General features: G+C 49.0%; 1 pseudogene; it reads right to left on the bottom strand.

Moving 5' to 3' along the window:
* Positions 1-1,709: 1,709 nt before the first annotated feature.
* Positions 1,710-4,372, bottom strand: LOC115936875 (decreased expression in renal and prostate cancer protein-like; annotated as a pseudogene).
* Between the last annotated feature and the right edge of the window lie 265 nt (positions 4,373-4,637).

Below are 4,637 nucleotides of genomic sequence, written 5' to 3' on the forward strand. Positions count from 1 at the left end.
TTGATTTTCTTTACGACCTTGTCTGCATGTTGGCCTTCTTGGCTGTGACAGGAATATTCTTCTGATTTGGGTCAGAGTCACTTATGTGCTTCTAGTTTCTGTCTCTGGTGCTCAGCTTTAACTGATAGCACCAGGGCCACACAGTGTCTCGGCGAAGCAGGTTGAATGGTGGTAGTTTACAGGGTAGTGGAGACATGGGTGTCTTCTTCTGGTTTTAGGCAGTTGTTGTGTTGTGTGTCCTCCTGTGGACAGGAAACTTTGTACTCCTCCACTGATCTTTCTTGTTCGGTCCCCTTCATTGAAGTTCTTGATAAAGCTGATGTGCTTGACTCACTCGAGCCTGCTGTTCCTCTCATTTCCACCAACACGCATTTGAATTTGAGAGTTATATATTCTTCCCCTGATTCTCTGTGGCGTTCCACTCTTTACCTTTTGTCTTCTGCATAGTCTGAAAACAGTTGATGCAAAGAAAATTCTTCTGACTTCTGGCTCAAGATTGCTCTTTTAGAAGTTTCCTCCCACTTCCTGCCACCCAAAGGCCCTCTCGATTCCATCATTCTAAAATGATGTATATTCACTATTAGAAATGCAATAAGTCAGATGTCTCACCCTAGATAAAATAATTTTCAAATCCTTAGAGTGCTAAAATGAGGACAAAAAGAATAGCTGGACAGGTGCAACAGTCCTCAAAAGGGAGTTGAACTGTAGGGAACTGGCTTTAAGTGATGTGGCCTCATTCCCCTAGAATACCTTACAGAGTGATAGGAACACAGTTGGCCATCACATTTTCCCTGAATGATTGAACCTGGCTGGGATAAGGATGTAAATTCGAGTTTGAATTCAGAGCTTCTGCTGACTTTGTAGGACTGGAGTTGTGCCCTATTCTCCCTCCCTCTGTGTAGCCTAGACTTCACCCAAGGGGATCCACCCTGCAAAGAACATGGTTTATGGAGCCATCCAGACAAGAGTTCAAATTCTGGTTCCCATTTTCTAGCAATGTGATCTTAGACAAGTCACTTAACTTCTTTTAAATTTCCTGATTTATATATGGGGGTTGTTGTGAGCTTTATTAAAGGAGGTAAATACTTAACATAAGGCCTGTTAAAGTAAGTGCTCAATAATTAGTAGCTATTATTATTAGTTTTGTTTTGTGCTAAAAATGCACACTACATCTGTTAATGTTTCTTTCCAAGGGATCTCCACCCTGTTTATAAGCCAGGGATGAATGGGTTGGTTATAATGAGTTAAGTTCAGCTTACACAATTGGAAAAACATTGGCTTAACCATGGTACAAATTAATTTCTCTCTCATTTTAAAGTCAGATCATAGGCTCTGCTCCACAAAATCCCCAGGATCTGGGTTCCTAGTCTATTGTGTCATCTCCATTTTCAAGATCACCTCATGGTACAAGATGATGGCTGTTTTCATTCCAGCCAATAGGAAGGAAATTGAAATGATAAAAGGGTGATGCCAACTGATTCTTTCCCCCCCGCCATCCCATTTATTAAAGAAACGGTAAGAAAAGATACAAGCAGGAAAAACACAAACCATCCTTTCACATCAGGCTGAACAAAGCACAGTGATAGCTCCCCATTATCCCCCCACCCCCCACCCCAATTCCCATCCACATCAGTTTAAATTTTGAGGTTCTTTGATTGGGAGTACTAGTGGAGAGGGAGTTAGACGAGCTGTGGAGCCTTGATTCTGGCCTCCTCAAAGTCCCAGGAGAAGGAAGCTGCAGGCCCAGTCAATCAAGCAGAAATTGTATTTGGTGGGTCTTGAAGTGGTTGCCCACCTCCCTGTTCTGTGTTCAAGCCCCCAGGGAAAGGTATGGCAGTAGAGAATGACCAGGTCCAAGCTGCCCAGGTCAGAGCTGCTGAAGCACAGTCTGTTTACCAATGCAACATTTCTAGAGAGCAGTGAGCTGATTCTCCAGTGGTGAGCAGGGGACTACATATGAATTGGGACCTGCAGGCCAATGTATCCTTGAGGAAAAGTCCACATGAACAATTCAAGAAACTAGTAAGAAACAAGGGGCAGAAAGCTGTGGGATAAAAGCACAGCACGCTTCTGGAGGGCTGGAGATCCTTTCTCTCAAGGTCAGGATCATTCCCACCTGCCGTTATCCATCTCCCAATATAACATTTCACCTTCAGTCAAGAAAGCAGAGGGAAAAGATGGCTCATCTGAACTTAAGCCCCAGCTATGCACTTCAGACTGTAGCTCCGCATCTACCCTTACTTATAACACAACTCCTGCCCAGAACCATGGTGCCTGAAAACCAAAGTGTCCTGGAGAAAAAACGGTGTTTAAGGGGGTAACATTCCATTTGGGTACATTGCAGCCATTGGACCCCCTGGTCTGGGGAAAGCAGCTGGGTTTGTGCCAGGGAGGCTCCCCCTCTAGGAAATGGGACCAAAGTTCTTGCTTACAGGGCCATTCATCCTTGGAAAGGAAGCTGGGTTTAGACCCAGGGTCCCAGATGGCCTTGCAAAAGGAGCTGGGTTGATACCCACAGGGCGTGCTGGAGAAGAGCCCAGGGGCCCAGGAGCTGACCTGGGGAAAGTAACCTGACCAGGGCCTAATGGGCCAGTAGACCTTGGGAAGGCAGCGGGACTTGGACCCTACAAGCCACTGGCCCTTGGGAAGTTAGTTGGGTTGGGGCCTGGTGGCCCAGAGGTTCTTGGGAAAATTGCTGGACTTGAGCCCTGGATGCCAGCAGACCTCTGGAAGGTAGATGGATTTGAAGCCAATGTGCCAGAGGACTGAGAGAAGGCAGCTGGATTCAGGCCCCCTGAACCTGTCCCCCTTGGAAAGGGATTAGCATTTACCCCCATGGGCCCAGCTGACCTTGAAAAATGAGCTGAATTAGGACCTATGGGGCCAGGAGCCCTGGACATGGATGGATTTGGCCCTAAAAGGCCAATTCCCCGAGAGCCAGGACCCGAGTTTGGGCCTATGGGGCCAGGTACTCTTGCCATAGAGGATGGCTTGTGCCCATGTTTCCAGAAGCCTGTGAGAAAGCAGCTGAATTTGCTCCTAAAAGACCTACTGCTCTTAGAATGGGGGCAAGATCTAGGCCTTGAGGTCCAGCCATTCTTAAGACCAGATCCTGTGCCCAGGAGGCCACCCACTCTGGTGTCCACATTAGGACCTGGGCCCAGGCCACCGGGCCTTGGGTTGGGTCCAAGGACTGGGCCCAGGCCACCTGCTCTTGGGCTGGGCCCAAGGCCTGGGCCTGGAAACATACCTGACCTCGGGGTAGGGTTTGTACCAACGAAGCCTGACCTCAGATTGGGACTTGGTCCTGGTCCCAGGCCAACGGGCCTAGGATTAGGAGGCCCATTCCCAGAAGTCAACAGGACATCTGCTCTCAGGTTGGGCCCAAACTCAGGGCCCATAGGGCCGCCACTTCTGGGGTCAGGACCCGTTCCCAGGAGACCACCTGACCTTGGGTTGGACACAGGACTCAGCCCTGGAAGACCCCCTAACCTTGGGTTAGACAGAGGCCCTGGACCTGGAAGAACCCCTGCCCTAGGGTTTAGAGATGGATGTGGGCCTGGGCCCAAAAGGCCACCGGGCCTTGGGAAAGAAACTGCACCTGCGCTAGTGGGGTTCATTCCTCTTGGAAAAGAAGCCATGCCTGGGTCACGAGCACCAGCAGGGAAAGGTGCTGGATTTGAAGCCAATGAGCCTGATGAAGTTGGAAAAGGTGATGGGTTCCTTGGAAATGGGGCCAGATTTCCACCAAGAGAACCAGTTGCCATGAGGAAGGGATCAGAATTCATGCCCAGTGGGTGGCCTGTGTTCAAAACAGGACCCCCCTGTGGTCCCAGGGAACCGTTGAGCTGTCCTCGAGGTGGCAACTGAGCACGAGTCTAAGGAGTTGGCTGCTCTCTAGGGAAAATCCGGGGTTCTTTCATACTTTCTTGGGAACTTTGGTGATAATGGGCTTGGGGCAAGTTTTGAAAAGGATCTTGTTTTTGATGAGTGCTATCACCATGTACCGGGTGCCAGTCTTGCAGCCAAGCTCATCACAGTCCTGCTCCCCAGGAGTGTGTTTGACAAGAATGGCAAAAGTTTCTCCAGATGGATGATTTTTCCATACAGGATATGATGCCCCACGATCAGCACAGGGATTCCCTCAGTGGTGTGATGTAGGTCTCCCAGGAGGTTTCCAGCTAATCCAGTGCTGTAGCGAGCCTCGATCTCCCCCTGTAGCTCCATCAGCACCCATTCTGCCAGGCCTCCAGCCCCAGCACTGGAAATAACAATTTGCACCGTGAGCTTTCCCTGTCTTTAAAAAGCAACTGAAAGTAAGCTGCAATGGTGGCCGCCGATTGCGGTGCTGTGCAGCCAACGGGCGACAACCGAACCTGATGCCAACTGATTCTTAAAGTGAGTTCCCGGAAGAATCTATGTTAATTTATGTTTACATTTCATTGACCAAAAAGTAGTTTCATGGCTTCAAATAGCTGCAAGGGAAAATGTAGCATTTACTCTGGGTAGCCACGTGTCCGGCTAAAATTGCCATTACTATGGAAGGGGAGAAGCCAAATAATAATTTGAAGCCAATTATCATTCTGTGGCACAGAGAGCCACTCTCAGGAGCAGCCAGAGTGGGAAGAATCTTCGGA

Source organism: Leptonychotes weddellii, chromosome 6 (assembly GCF_054177405.1).
Source record: "Leptonychotes weddellii isolate Sample4059 chromosome 6, ASM5417740v2, whole genome shotgun sequence".
In the NCBI taxonomy this organism is placed as follows: Eukaryota; Metazoa; Chordata; class Mammalia; order Carnivora; family Phocidae; genus Leptonychotes; species Leptonychotes weddellii.